Source organism: Balaenoptera musculus, chromosome 2 (assembly GCF_009873245.2).
Source record: "Balaenoptera musculus isolate JJ_BM4_2016_0621 chromosome 2, mBalMus1.pri.v3, whole genome shotgun sequence".
In the NCBI taxonomy this organism is placed as follows: Eukaryota; Metazoa; Chordata; class Mammalia; order Artiodactyla; family Balaenopteridae; genus Balaenoptera; species Balaenoptera musculus.
This window is the reverse complement of record NC_045786.1, coordinates 56,921,732-56,937,455: the sequence shown is the minus strand read 5'-3', so window position 1 is coordinate 56,937,455 and position 15,724 is coordinate 56,921,732. Positions and strand designations below refer to the sequence as shown.

Genomic DNA, 15,724 nt, shown 5'->3' with positions numbered 1-15,724 from the left:
ATTATGTCATGCCCTTCTTTATCCCTGATAACTTCCCTTACTTTGAAGTCTACTCTATGTGAATTTAATATAGCTCTCCTGCTTTCTTTTGATTAGTGTTAGCACAATATATTTTTCTCTATTTACTTTAATCTATTTGTGTCTTTATTTAAAAGTGGGTTTCTTGTAGACAACATATAGTTGTGTGCTGATTTTTGATCCATTCTGACAATTTCTGTCTTTTAATTGGTACATTTACACCATTGACATTCAAAGTGATTATTGATATAGTTGGATTAATATATACTGTATTTGTTACTGTTTTCTATTTGTTGTCCTTGTTCTTTATTGCTATTTTTGTCTTCCACTCTCTTAACTGCCTTTTGTGGTTTTAATTGAGCATTTTATATGATTCCATTTTCTCTCCTTTCTTGGCATATCAGTTATACTTTTTTTTTCTTTTTTTTTTTACTTTTTTAGTGGTTGCCCTAGAGTTTCCAATATGCATTTACAACTAATCCAACTCCACTTTGAAATAATGCTATCCACTTCACAGGTTGTGTGAGTACCTTATAACAACAAAATAATCCTAATATCCTCCTCTAGACCCTTATATCATTGCTGTTATTCATTTCACGTATATATAAAGCATACATAGCACATATATACATAATATGTATACATAAGCATACATAATATATGCATAATATAAGCTTGCACATATATAAAATGTACATCAGTATACCATACATAACATGTATACATAAGCGTACATTGTTGGTATTATTATTTTGAACAAACTGTTACCTATTAGATCAATTAGAATAAGAAAAATAAAAGTTTTTATTTTACTTTCACTTATTCCTTCTTCAATAATCTTCCTTTCTTTATGTTAGATCTGAGTTTCTGACCTATATTATTTTTCTTCTCTCTAAAGAACTTAATACTTCTTGCAAGGCAAATCTACTAGCAACAGATTCCTTCAATTTTTTTTTTTTTGGTCTGAGAAAGTCTTTATTTTTTTATTCTCCTTTACATTTGAAGGATAATTTCACAGTTTACAGAATTCTAAGTTGGTGGGATTTTTTTTCTCTCAACACTTTACGTATTTCAGTCTACTATTATTTGCATGGTTTCTGAGGAGAGGTCAGATGTAATTATCTTTGTTCTTCTATAGGTAAGGTAGTTCTTTCAGAATTTTTTATCTTTGATTTTCTGTAATTTGAAAATGGTATGCCAAGGTATGGGCTTTTTGGCATTTATCCTGCTTGGTGTTCTCTGAGCTTGCTGGAGCTGTGGTTTGGTGTCTGAGGTTAATTTGGGGAAATAATCCATCATTATTGTTTCAAATATTTCTTCTTTTCCCCTCTCTTTCTTCTACTTCTGATATTCCCTTTATGCATATGTTACACCTTTTGTGGTTGTCCCATAGTCCTCAGATATTCTGTTTTTTCTTTCCTTTTTTTTCTTTTTCCAGTCTTTGTTCTCTTTGCCTTTTAGTTTTGGAGGATTCTATTGAGATATCTGTATGCTCAGAGATACTTTACTCAGCTGTGTCCAGTCTACTAATAAGCCTGTCAAAGGCATCCTTCATTTTTTTTGCAGTGTTTTTTTTATCTCTAGCATTTCTTTTTGGTTCTTTCTTAGAATTTCCATCTCTGCTTACACTGCCCATCTGTTCTTGCATGCAGTCTACCTTATCCATCCGGGCCCTGAGCATATTAATCATAGTTGTTTTAAATTTCCCGCCTGATACTTCCAACATCCCTGCCATGTCTGGTTCTGATGCTCGCTTGTCTCTTCAAACTGTGGAGGTTTTTGCCTTTTGGTATGCCTTGTAATTTTTTGTTGGTAGCTGAACATGATGTTCTAGGTAAAAGGTAACTGCTGTAAATAGGCTTTTAGTAATATGGTGATGAGGTGTGGGAGGTGAGGAAGTGTTGTGTAGTCCTATGATGAGGGCTCAGTCTTTTAGTGAACTTGTGCCTCTGGAGTTTGAACTTCGCAAGTGTTTCTCTGTGTTCTTATTCCTCCCTTAGGTGGGGCAGGATGGCTAGAATGGGCTGGAGTTGAGCATTCCCCTTCCCACAGGTCAGTTAGGCTCTGATAATACCCAGGTTAGGCTCTGGTTAATAGTTTTCCTGGAAGGCAGGCCTTGTTAAGAACAGAGTACTCTGGAGTATTTAAAAATTATTTCTTTTCCCCTCTCCCTGCCAGAAGCCAGAGGGAATTTTTCTCTGGTATTCACTGTGGGAACCTGGTCGAGCTCCTGGAGGTAACTCTCACAATATTGTGGGGACCCCTATGACAGGCCCCCTGGAGTTTTTAACTCGCAGTTGTCTGTACTGAGCCTCCAGCAAGTCATCAATTACGGTAGGTTTTCCTACCCCGGCACTGGTTCCTTAGGTGACTCTGTGCTCTAGGAAGCTGCGACTCCCTGTATTGGCCTGTCCTTCCAGTACTGGGGATAGCAGTTTGCCCTGTGTCCTCCCTTCTCTTATGGATCCAAGAAGTGGCTTGTTCCCTGGTCACTGTTTCCCCATATTCTCACTCTCTGAGCTGCTGTGTTCCGGCCATTCCATACCTTGCTCCTCACCCAGGACCTTCACTCATGGTGTGCCCTTCTGCTCGGGGTGCCCCATGTCATCTGATTCAGTCCTTTGCCAGCTGGTACCGAAGGTAAGGTGGGAGGGAGGAGGCAAGGTGGGGCTGTCTCCCTGGGTGCCTGCAGCTAGAGCAGCACTGCTTTCATTGATTTCAACCTGTTGGACTTCTCCTTAAAGAAAGGGTTCTATGCTCCTAAACATGTTAGAAAGCCACCAAGAGGTTCTCCCTTTCTTTTACAGGTTAAGAAGCTGAGGCTTAAGAGAGGTAATGAAACCACAGAAATGTGTCTTGGTGGGGGGCTCTGAGGAGCTCCGGTTCTTTATGTCTCAGCACAGGAAGAATTCTGTGAGAGGCAAAGTGATAGATAAGAAGTGGTTTATTAGAATAGGACACTTGTGAGGTTTACAAGCGGGTGGGCAAGAGGGTGCCTCCCCAAGAACTTAGTGGGCTACAGTTTTATAATCAAAGGAAAAGAGGGGAGGGGGAAAAGACCATCTTCTTCCTCACTCTTTGAGTCTTCCATCATTAACTCCTCCGACATGTTGGGAGGGGGAGTTTTTGACCCTATATGGCCCATCCAGGACTGTCATGGTGCTATGGAAAAATTATTTCAGGTCTCAGTATAATGAGGGTCTTTCACTTTGAAATGTCACTTTTCCCAAATTATTGCTTTTTATGTGTGCAGAGCACGTCCTAGGGGTCATTAACTTACTGACGTCACAGGGCAGGATGTGGGTATCATTCCACCATTGTTTTATTGTTTTGGGATATGTCTCATGCTTCTGTTGCATGGTTTTGTTGCTAAGCAAGCCTGCTTGGCTTTGTTGCTAGGCAGGCCTGCTTTCTTGAGTGATCATTAACTTACAGGGGTCTCCCATACTTTTTTCTTTACTTAGGTTCCCTTAGTGGAATTAACTATTTAATCACCTACTTTGTCCCTTTACTCTGTCCCTATCAGTAAAGTGACTTGCTCAAGACACACAGCAGGTGTATGGCAGATCTGAAAGGCACCTTGGGTGCCTTGATTGGAGCCCGGTGTTCCTTCCACCTCTCATTGTAAGAACATATTCGGGAAACTGTTGATTTGCCAGATTTTCATGCCTAACTAGCCTCATCTGCCCTCAAAGTTAGATAATGGAAACGGGGGGAGACAGACCTGTAACACTGGCGGCTTTCTGATTATGGAGTGTGTCCAGCCTAGGAAAGTGAGCACGTGTCACCTTTACTTGTAACAACTGACTGTTCACTTTCAGGGTTAAAGGTCACTTGGAGTTATCTTCTGTCAGCTGTGCCTTCGCACTGTAGCCCAGTGATTAAGAGCCAGACAGCTGAGTTCAATTCCCAGATCTACAGCTTAAAAGCTGGATAACTCAGGCAAATTACTTAACTTTCATTTGTAAAATGGGGGTAATAATCACATACACTTCAGGAGATCAACATGACGATGACAACTTAAGCTGACCCTCACTAGGTACTAGATGGGGGCTAGTTGTTGCCATTTTTGGGGGAGACACAGCTCATGGCAAAGCCATTCTCCACGGAGGTCCAGGGGGCCACTTCCTGTAGAAACCCTGATGTTTAGTGATTGGCATAGGGATCTTGGGTGTTTATGGTTTTTGTTTTCTTTTTTTACTTATGGCGTGCTTAACGAAGGTTTAAATAAGATGCTTTAGGTGCATAGAGAGATTTTAATGATCATAGAAGTATTAAAACAATATTTCTATATTATAAATTCATGGCTCAAAAATTACATATATTTTATATAAATTTAAAATGGTGTTTTAATTAAAGTGGCTTAAGGGATAATTTTTTGTTTAAGTTTTTTTTTTAAATTTATTTATTTTATTTTTGGCTGCATTGGGTCTTCGTTGCTGCGCACGGGCTACTCTAGTTGTGGCGAGCGGGCTTCTCATTGCAGTGGCTTCTCTTGTTGCGGAGCATGGGCTCTAGGTGCGTGGGCTCAGTAGTTGTGGCTCACAGGCTCAGTAGTGTGGCTCACGGGCTCTAGAGGGCAGGCTCCGTAGTTGTTGCGCATGGGCTTAGCTGCTCCGTGGCACGTGGGATCTTCCTGGACCAGGGCTCAAACCCGTGTCCCCTGCATTGGCAGGCGGATTCTTAACCACTGCGCCTCCAGGGAAGCCCCTTAAGGGATAATTGAATGCTTGTCTGCTGTGCTTTTATTGTGTTTATCAATACAGTTGAAACTCTCTTAACCAGCTTCCATTCCTCCAGCTCCCCTGTTTAACTGACATTCTAAATTCCCTCTATAGAGCTGTGGTCCGCAATGACCGCACGAGACTAATGGGCTACTGCAGGGCACCCTGTGCCTCTGCTCCCACCAGCCACCTGCAAACTTACCAGTAGTCGGCTGGCTTTGTTCCTAACTAGTTTTACTTGTTCTTGTAATTACATAATTCAGTGAAATACTTAGTAAACCCATAACATATTAAAATGAAACGTTTTTTCTGTGAAAAGTAAGTTGAACGCTTGGGGGAAATTTGATAAAGGTGAGTCACTAAAAAATTGCCAGGATGTGGGTGGCACAGTTGTGAAAGATAGGAGAAAAAAAATTGTTCAAAACCTATAAAGATTCTATACTTAGATTGTTTCACAACTGTAAATCCCCATTCTACTTTTTAAAAAGAAGCAAAACAAATTTGGGAAAGTTAGATGATGTCTTTGTCTTATGGGTGTGATTTATCCAAAAAAGATACCAAGGAACTGTGGTCAGTAGCCTCAGACTCAAGAAGAAGCCTTGGCTGGCCTACATCAGGAGGCTGGCACACCAGCGCACACTTACTTGTGCCTTTATAGGTACATGTGTCTGTTTTAAGTTACTGTTAAATGGTTTCCCGCTTTAACCAACGTTTTCATTAATCTACCAACAGTCCAGATCACTTCAGGTAAAAGAATTCAGGTGAAAGCTCTCATGTGCAGTTCTGGCTGGTCCATGTGTGAGTGTGCATGCTTGGGGGTGGGAGTGGGAGTGTGTGCCCTGGAGCCCGTGCAGAGTTTGAACAGGATGGGTAGGCGTGGGAGGTGTGCTTAGGCTGCAGCAGTGCTGCAGGTTGGGTGATGGCAGTGAGCATTGCCCTGTGGTTCTGTGGGCCTGGACTGCGAGTCCATGGCCAGGTGCTCAGCCGTGCCTGACATGTGGCCGGCAGCTCCCAGGGTCCAGCTCTCCCTCTGCTCAGGAGTGGGGTCACGCCGTGGCTAGTGCTCTTTGTAGTCAGCCTGGGTTTTGGAATCACAGCCCTGCTACTCATTAGCTGTGTGATGTTGAGCCAGTAACTTAACTTCTCTGAGCTTTATATTCTCCATTAGTATAAATTGGCGTGTGTGTGTGTGTGTGAGAATGCCCTTCCCCAGTGGGTGGGTGTGTTAAGGTTATAAATAAGAACTGCCTAGCTCAGTGTCTAACTCATTGTAAGTGCTCAGTAAAAAGTGGTCACACGATCCAGTCCTGTTGGTATTGCTGCCACTGTTGTTACCCTGCCTCCGTTGAGCCAGTAAGTGAAGTGGATCTTTATTATCCATAAGTAAAGTAGAGGGCGCCTTTCTGGAGGATGGGCGTGAAGACCGGGGTGACTGGGAAGGTGTGCTTATCCTTCTGGCTTGCCTCTGATAGGTCTTATGCTAGCCGCTGACCTGCTCTGACCCTTTGTCTTTTGCTTCCCTCTTGACCCCTCAGGCCAGGTATATTTATCTGTGTACATGGCTGGCGTTCTCAGGAGACTGTTCTGGTTTGGCTGGCTAGGACCATGCCTGGTGGCTCATCCCCAGTTTGTAGCAGAGGGTGCGGCCCAGACCAGAGCAGGCAGATAGTTGGTGAATTTGGGGAAGTCGTTCATGCCCAGTAACTGTAACATGGTATTTATTTGTGGTTTTCCTTGTAAGGCACAGCTCTGACTATACCAAGACAGAATTTAGTCACCATGCTACTGCCCCACGCTGATGTTTTAAAGCCAAGCCTCCTGGAGAGGGAAGCATGAAGGAAGGTGACCGGCTTCCTGGCTGGCAGAGTTTCAGTGATTGCGGGAGTTGACTGGGCTTTCTGCGCCTTGCTGCATTAGTGCCCAGTCCTCTCCGACAGCCCCTTGGGGAGCAAGCAGCATGCTGAGCATGCTCAGCAGCTCTGTCCCAGCAGTCCTCTCCACCTCCACTGGCCGCGCACTTCTGGGGGCCCACGAATCAGAAGGGCCACGGTTGCGTGACACCGCTCCATGAAAATTGCTGCAGTGGTGAGAAGAGCGATGGCTTTGGCTTATAACCCTGGCTGGGATGTGTGGGCGTCCTAGTTAGCATGGGAAACAGGCTCAGAGAACTTTGGTGCCTTGTTCAGGGCCACCGAGGGAGGGAGTAGTTGGCCCACGTCTGCCATTGTATTTAGAGTTGGGGGCTGGGAAGGGGAAGCTGCCTGCACCCTGTACTGTGCCGGTCCTGGGCCCACCTATGGCAGGGGCCCTATACTCTCAGTGACCCGAATCAGTTCTTGCCACTAGTTCAAGCCTTCCGGGAGGCGTCTCATTGCCTTAGGCCGCAGGCTACACTGCTGAACGTGGCATTAGAGGGCCAGTGGGCTCATCTCTCCTATCTCAGGCCTGCTTGGCCTCTTTCAGTTCTTCAAACGCACTGTCTTCCCTACAGGCCCTGGTCAGGCTGACCTTTTGCTGGGAGGGCTCTCTCCTCCTGGTGACTCCTGGTCACCCTTCAGGGGAGCCTCGTTCCGCCCACCCCCGTGCTTTTCCTTCACAGCCCTTACTACCACTTGGAATTATTCTGTTTCTTTGCATTCTTGTCTGTGGTCCACCTCCCTGGTGGGGTTGGGGGCTCCATGGGGGGGCAGGGACCCTGTCTGTCCTGGCTGGGTGTATCCCCAGCACCTCACATGGTACTTGGCATGTGGTGTGTGTCTGGAGCCTGCTTGAGGAAGGAATGATGAGTGAAGGGCTCAGTACCCTTCCCAGGGCAGAAACACTCTGTTCCCGCTGCTCGGGGTTTGTCTGTCCTCACCCTGTGCACACGTGCGGGTGACACTGTCCACCCCCTCCTGCCAGGGGCTGCAGTTCCGTGGGTGCTGTCTTTTCTATTTGGCCTCCTGGGAAGGGGTTTCCTTCTAATGAAGTGTTGTTCACCTTCTTGACCGGGAATCCACAGCAAATAATATACATTCATACATAAATGTATACTGTTTGTAAGCACACAAAACTGAAACAGAAATTTCATACAATTTTAACTGTTATATCTAGTAAAGCTGAGTACTAATTTCTCTTCCAATGTATTAAAAAAATTCCCATCATGACCCTTGAAATTGATTTCATGGCTCTTTAATTCTATCTCCTGGCCCGCTAATGGGTTGTCACCCATAGTTTGAGAAGCACTGCTTGGAAGGCTGCCTCTGGTTGTGTAGCCTGGCACCCACCCTCCCCCCCAGTCATCTTTGCATCTTCCCCTCCCCCCTCCTCTGTGGCCTGGGTGCTCCATTGGATAAGAGGTAGTCCCTCCCTGCATTGAGGTACTTACAGTCCTCAGGGGAGACAGACAGGCAGGTAAGGAGTCCTGTCATAAGGCACTGTAGGGTGCGGTTGAGGGCTGAACCCAGCAGGTCACGCCTCCCCGGGTGCACTGAGCGGGGTGGTCGGGGAGAAGGTTGGGGAGGGCAGGCTGTGCCATGGAGGATGAGTTTTAACTTAGGACTTGAAGTATGAGGTGGGACCTGCCAAAGGGAAAGGTAAGTACAGAGACTCACCTAAGCAAAGGTATGGAAGTCAGAACAGGGTTTCATGAGTTCACAAATTCATGTGCTGGGAGCTTAGGGTGCTGGGTGGAGGTGATGATCAAACAGTTGCTGAAGAGGCCGGGAGGCCCAGGGTGAAGGGATGGGGTAGTGTCTGTCCTTTGGGCAACAGGAAGCCGGTAGAGCTGTACCTGCCTGGAAATTCTATGATGAGATTAGTTTTACTTTGATTCTTTTTTTTTTTTTTTTTTTTTGTCTTTTGAGGCAGTGCACATTTTATTAGATGTGTGTTCTTTAGAATAGGTGGACTCATTATCCACATTAAATGTATAGGATATTTCGGAAAGGGCCTTTCTTTCTTTTTTTTAAAAAAATATTTATTTATTTATTAAGACTGCCCCGGGTCTTAGTTGCGGCACACGGGATCTTTGTTGTGGCATGAGGGATCTTTAGTTGCGGCATGAGGACTTCTTAGTTGTGGCATGCATGTGGGATCTAGTTCCCCAACCAGGGATCGAACCCGAACCCCCTGCATTGGGAGTGCAGAGTCTTACCCACTGGACCACCAGGGAAGTCCCTGGAAAGGTCCTTTCTGATGACACTTCTTTCCCATTATGTCAACAATAAATATATTTTAACTTTAGACGTAATGCTCCAAACTTGAATGCCTGTTGAAATACGGACTGTAACAAAAAGTAGCCTTGCAAAGCCCATGGTTCGAAGGGCAATAGCTTATTGGAGGGTGGTTGTGTTCATTTGCTCTGGCTGCTGTAACAAATTACCATAAACTTGGTGGGTTAAAACAACATAAATTCGTTCTCTTAGAGTTCTGGAGGCCGGAAGTCCAAATCAGTCTCACTGGGCTAAAGTGAAGGTGTCAGCTGGGCTGGTTCCTTCTGGAGGCTCCAGGTGGGAACGCGTCCCTGGTCTCTTCCAGCTCCTGGTGGCTGCCAGCATGCCTCGGCCCGTGGCCACCTCACTCTAATCTGCCTCCCCAGTCACGTCACTTGCTCCTCTTCTTATAGTGATATCTTGCTCTGCCTCTCTCTTGTAAGGACACTCGTGATGACATTTAGGGCCCTCTCAGATCATCCAGGATCATCTCCCCATCTCAAGCTCTTAATATAATCACATCTGCAAGTCCCTTTTGGTTATTTCTCCTTTTTTTTTTTTTTTTTTTTTAATCATTTCAAATAACATTGTCCTGGTATCCTTGTACACATGTCTCCATGTCCTTGTGAGAATCTATCTGAAGAATTGATTTGTGCGAGAGGAGATACTGCATCATCTTTATTAGGGTAGCTATTGCCAATCAGAGCCCCCCTGCCGCCACTTTTTGTTTCTCTTGACGGGGCGTGTAGTTAGGAGGGACGGAGCTGACTGGCTGCCCTGGGGGTAGCCTGCTCTCCCTCTGCCCCTGTCTTCCTGACACGTACAAGGTAGTGGCAGAGGCCAAAACTTGGCTGGGCAGGGTGCTTGTAGAGCTGTGAGCTCTTGAAGGATTTGATGGGGCATTTTCCAGCCATTCTGTCAACTTCTAAAATTCTAGCTGATTATCAGAGTTGAAATGAATGTTGAAAAAATTATTACTGTTTTAGGTGGACGTTTTAAACTGTATGTAGAGAAACTGAACCTAGAAACAGGTTTTCTTATTAATTATATAGATTGCTGGTATTTGGTTTGTTTGTTTGTTTTTAAATTTTCATTGGAGTATTTACAGTGAAACAGGATTTACAATGTTGTTGCTGGTGTTTGTTTTTAGAAGTTCAGCCTGAACACTGCAGCTGTCAAGGTGACATTTGGCTGCCTGGTGGTCTCCTGCTTTTCATTTCAGATCAGAGTAGCTGAGTGTTTATTGAACAAAACAGCAGGCACCTAGCACGGTGCCTGGAAGGGCACAGAAGTTCTCTCAAAGGATTGTCAGATGACATTGGGTTCTTTAAAGGGCAAGCACTGTATGAGAACGGCCTCGAGCATCAGCCAGCAGAACCCCGTTTAAACTGGCAGTGAATTCTAATTAGTGCACAGGCAGGACACCTGGTCAGTGCAGAGGCCTCTGCTGACCAGAGCGGATAGGACGAGTGGTTTGAGAAGCGTATACTTTACTGACCCCCATGTTGCACAGTCACAGAATTGGGTTTTACCACTAAGATCTAAAGCAGGGATTGGCTCTATAGTGTTTCAGCTTAAAGAGGTTTTTGCTTTGAGCCTGATCTGGTTTCTTCATCACCTAAGGCTTGGCAGGTGGTACCTCCCCCAACCGAGGCTCAGTCCCTCAGCCACAGGCGAGAGCATGGCATTTGTGCAGGTGGGCCTCGTGACAAGGCTGGGATGGCAAGACCATGTTGGGGAGAAGGAGGGCGTGTGGAAGTTCTGAGTCATTTAAGTTGCTGTTCTCTCTCCCCAGGCATGTTCTGTTCTTCCCTGTTCTCTCATTCCTCCCTCCTGTATCCACCGTTTAAGGACCAGGGCTGAGTAGCACAGTTTGAAGGCTCGGGCAAATGGCAAGGAGAATTTAACTCCTCAAATCGATGGTGATAGTAGTAACATGCCACATGTGAGTGAAGGCTGCTGTGAGACCCTGGCCATAAGCTGGGCAACTGAAATTTTAGAGTGTAGTGGGTCCAGTGTACTCAGCTAATTGTATCAAAGAAATGAGCAAAAGTATATGGAACATTTGTGAGAGTTTCTTTTTTTCCTGAGCAACTATTTTGAAATAGCTTTCTCCACAATTCTGTAATTTTTATAAAATCAGACTTTACTTCAACATTGCTCATTGGGTTATAGTGGGGATTTTACTAGCATTCCTCTATGCAGTTCTCTGGGAAGATGTGTAGCCCGGTTGCCAGGCACTAGAAGAGACTTAGGAAATAAACAGTACCTGTAACAAGCTCTACATTGTTTGTTTGCCAGTTCACTCTTGGTCCCAGTAAATAAACCATAAGAAAACTTTTATCAGGTGTAAACATATAAGCAGGTATAATTGCCAGGTTCCTGGGGACTCCTTGTTAAAACAATTAGTGTGATGGGAACATAAATGTTTTAGGTAATTTCTCTGCATTCTTCTAAATTCTTAAAACACTTTAATGAAATTCAAATAAAGCAAAAAAAAATCATGCTTTCAAAAACATAAAACACTGAAAATGACTATTTTACATGAGAATGTCATCTGATTCACACTAGAGATGAAGCTACCTTTTCATCCCCTACCTTTAATCTACCTCAGGAAACTCCAAATGATGCACATTTCTTCCTCTTCTTTATTTGTTTTTCTTTATTTTTAAATATTTCCTTATTTATTTGGTTGCCCTGGGTCTTGGTTGCAGCATGTGGGCTCCTTAGTTTTGGCTCGCCGGTTCCTTAGTTGCAGCACGTGGGCTCCTTAGTTGCAGCTCATGGGCTCCTTAGTTGCAGCACGTGGGCTCCTTAGTCGTGGCTCATGGGCTCCTTAGTTGTGGCATGCGAACTCTTAGTTGCGGCATGCATGCAGGATCTAGTTCTCTGACCAAGGATTGAACCTGGGCTCCCTGCATTGAGAGCGTGGAGTCTTATCCACTGCACCACCAGGGAAGTCCCTGTTTCTTTATTTTAATAACCTTACTGAAGTATAATTTATCTATGTTAGGTGTACAGGCTGATGGAGTTTAGAGATTATACATAGTCATGTAAACACCTCCATAATCAAGATATAGAGCATTTCCACCACCCTACAAAGTTCCCTCATGCCCCTTTGCATGAAATTTTTAAGAATTTCATATATATATGGAATCATATTGTATTTGTATGTCTTCTTTCATTTAGCATCATCTTTTTGAGACTCATTTATTTTGTTGAGTGTTTTCATATCTCATTCCTTTTTTATTCGTGAATAGTATGCAGTAAGTATGGATATATCACAATTTGGTTTTCCATTCACCAGTTGACAGACCTTTGGTTGATATCCAGTTCATGGCTGTTATGAATAATGCTTGCTCTGAGTATTCACGTCCAAATCCTACATGTAGACATGTTTTCATTTCTTTTGGGTAAATATGTGGGATTGGGATTGCTGAGCTGTTTAGTTAAGTGTATATTCAACTTGATAACATACTGCCCTACTGTCCTTCAGGTGGCTGCACCATTCTGTGTTCCCATTAGCGGTACATGACTGTTGCAGTTGCTCCACATCCTTCCCGACACTTGGTATTGCTGGTGTTTTTAACTTTAGCCATTGTGGTGGGTGTCGTTCATTTTGGTTTTAAGTTGCATTTCCCTGATAATTAATAACGTTGAGTATCTTTTCATGTACTTGTTGGCCATCTGTATATCTTTGGAGAAATGACTATTCAAGTCCTTCACCCACTTTAAATTGAATTGTTTATTCTCTTATTATTGAGTTGTAAGAGTTCTTTATATTTTCTGAATACAAGCCTTTTGTCAGATATAGGTTTTGCAAATATTTTTCAAAGAAGAACTTTTAAATCTTGATAAAGTTCTTTTATCATTTTAATCTGTTACAGATTGTGCTTTTTGTGTTCTGTGTAGGAAATCTTTGCTTAACCCAATGTCACAAATATTTTCTTCCCTGTTTTCTTCCAGAAGCTTAATGGTTTTAATTCTTACTCATTTATATATTTTAAGTTAATTTTTATGTATTATGTGAAGTAAGGGTTGAAGTTCATTTTTTCCCATACAGATAACCAGTTGTAGTACCACTTTTTGAAAAGACTGTCTTTTCCCCATTGAATTTCTTGGGACCCTTGTTGAACATCAGCTGACATTATTACATGCTTAACATTGCCCCATGGCTCATTGATTCTTCCTTCGTCTTTCTTCTCTCTGTTTTATTTTGGATAGTTTCTATTGCACTGTCATCAAGTTCACTAATCTTTCCTTCTGCAATATCTCATCTGCTATAAATCCCATCTAGTGTATTTTCATCATAGACATTGTAGTTTTATCCCTAGGTTATTTTTAATTGAAGTATAGTTGATTTACAATGTTATGTTAGTTTCAGGTATACAGCAGAGTGATTCAGTTATATATTCTTTTTCAGATTCTTTTCTATTATAGGTTATTACAAGATATTGAATATAGTTCCCTGTGCTATATAGTAGGTCCTCGTTGTTTATTTTACATATAGTAGTGTGTATATGTTAATCCCAAACTCCTAATTTAACCCTCCCCATCCCCTTCCCCCTTTGTAACCATAAATTTGCTTACCATAAGTTTGCTTTCTATGTCTGTGAGTCTGTTTCTATTTCACAGGTAAGTTCATTTATGTCAGTTTCTTCGATTCCACATATAAATGATATCATATGATATTTGTCTTTCTCTGTCTGACTTACTTCAGTTAGTATGATAATCTCTAGGTCCAAGCATGTTGCTGCAAATGGCAGTGTTTCATTCTTTTTTTATGGGTGAGTAATATTCCATTGTATATATGTACCATCTCTTCTTTAACCATTCATCTGTTGACAGGCATTTAGGTTGCTTCCATGTCTTGGCTATTGTAAATAGTGCTGCCGTGGACATTGAGGTGCATGTATCTTTTCAAATTAGAGTTTTCGTCTTTTCTGGATATATGCCCAGGAGGGGGATTGCTGGATCATATGGTAACTCTATTTTTAGTCTTTGAAGGAACCTGCATACTGTTCCCCATAATGGCTGTACCAATTTACATTCCCATCAACAGTGCAAGAGGGTTCACTTTTCTCCACACCCTCTCCAGCATTTATTGTTTGTAGACTTTTTGTTGATGGCCATTCTGACTGGTGTGAGGTGATACCTCATTGTAGTTTTGATTTGCCTTGCTCTAATAATTAGCAATGTTGAGCATCTTTTCACGTGCCTGTTGGCCATCTGTATGTCTTCTTTGGAGAAATGTCGTATTTAGGTCTTCTGCCCATTTTTTTGGTTGTGTTGGGGTTTTTTTTTGTTTGTTTTTTGTTTTTAAATATTGAGCTGTGTAAGCTGTTTGTATATTTTGGAAGGTAATCTCTTGTTGGTTGTGTCGTTTGCAAATATTTTCTCCCATTCTGTAAGTTGTCTTTTCATTTTGTTTCTGGTTTCCTTTGCTGTGTAAACGCTTTTAAGTTTAATTAGGTTCCATTTATTTATTTTTGCTTTTGTTTCCATTACTCTAGGAGACGGATCTAAAAAAATATTGCTGTGATTTATGTCAAAGAATGTTCTGCCTGTGTTTTCCTCTATCTCTAGAAGTTTTGATTTGGATCTTTTTCTCACATCTTCCGTATCTCTATTTAACATGTTCAGTCTTTCTTCTAGCTTCTCAAACATGGGGAAACAGTTATAGTAACTTTTAAAATCCTTGTCTACTAATTTTATTATTTGTCATTTCTGAGTCTGTTTCTGTTTAGTGATTTTTCTCCTTAGAATGAGTTGTATTTTCCTACTTCTTTGCATGCCTGATAATTTTTTATTGCATGCCCGAATTATGAGTTTTACCTTTCTGGGTGCTAGATTTTTGTGTCTGTTCCTGTACATATATTCTTAAGCTTTATTCTGGAATGTAGTTTAATTACTCAGAAACAGTTTGAAGTTCATTTTTAAGCTTTTTTAGGTGGTATGAGAGCGGACTTTAGTCTAGGGATAATGTCAGTAACCTTTTTCCAAGTACCAGCCTACCATACTCCATGACGTGTGAGGTTTTCCACTCTGGATGGTGGGACTAGACACTATCGTGTGAGCCCCAGGGATGGTTCCCTCTGCTCCTCTCAGGGGGTTCTTTCCCCATTCTTGGATAGCTTTCTTACACGCAAGCCTGATAGTACTCATCTGGAGACTTGGGAACCCTCTGATGTTTCTGCAGCCCTCCATACAGCTCTTTTCTCTCCAGTACTGTGCCCTGTGAACTCCACCTGCCTTGGGATTCCCAGCTCTGTCTTATCAATTCATGGGAGAGCTCCACCTGGGTTCCCACTGCCTGCACCGTGGCCTGGAAAGTCTCTAGGCAGTAAGCTTGGGCAGGGGTGGGGCTTACCTCGTTTGTTTTCCACCTCTCAGGGATCACTGCCCTGTGTAGCCTGATGTCCAATATCTGAAAATCATTGTTTCCTGTATTTTGTTCAGTTTTTCAGTTGTTTCAGATGACTGTAAATCCAGTCCCTCTTAGTCCATCTTCACTGGAAGTAGAAATCCCAACCTAGTTTTTAAAAGTTTTAATGAAATAATTTTAGCACACAGGCAAGTGTAAAGTATAGTAAATTGATTACCTGGGTAACCACTACTAAACTATATAATTTTGTCATATTTCTGCTGCACTTTTTAAAACATTATAGATATGGTTCAAATCCTTTCTTGTCTCCATGATCCCGTTCTTTTCTTGCCCTTCACAGGAGTAACCAGTGTTCTGTATTTGATAATTATCATTCTTGTGTGGATTTTTAAGCTTTACTACAT

The 15,724-nt window shown here is 42.7% G+C and overlaps 1 protein-coding gene across 5 annotated transcripts in view; it reads left to right on the top strand.

Annotated features, from left to right (window-relative positions):
* TBC1D2B (TBC1 domain family member 2B) overlaps window positions 1-15,724 on the top strand; it is an 87,011-nt gene that overhangs the window by 36,166 nt on the left and 35,121 nt on the right. The window lies entirely within an intron of this gene.